We start from the raw sequence: 343 nt of genomic DNA on the forward strand, positions 1-343 counted from the left end.
CCAAGAATGTAATACAAGTATAATCGCTGTAGCCATCAAGGGCTACATGTTGTCTAGGTTTTGGGTGAGCCTTCCTCTCCACCCCCCTTTCCTCCACACATTCGTTTATTCATTCATTCATTCATTCACTTGTTCAACAAACATGTGAGCCTTTCTTTGTACCTCATACTTCAGGGCTCTGGGCATACAATGAGCCCCAATTCTGAGCCTCTGACAGCTCAGAATTGCATGAAGGGCTTTCCCTATCCAGGGGCTTTTCAGAGTCTGAGGGTGTGGCTTTTCACCTGGGATTCCCAGTGCCTGGTGGGCACCTCCTGTACCAGAGTGAATAACAGGGATTTCA

Source organism: Hipposideros armiger, unplaced genomic scaffold (assembly GCF_001890085.2).
Source record: "Hipposideros armiger isolate ML-2016 unplaced genomic scaffold, ASM189008v1 scaffold_569, whole genome shotgun sequence".
Classification (NCBI taxonomy): domain Eukaryota; kingdom Metazoa; phylum Chordata; class Mammalia; order Chiroptera; family Hipposideridae; genus Hipposideros; species Hipposideros armiger.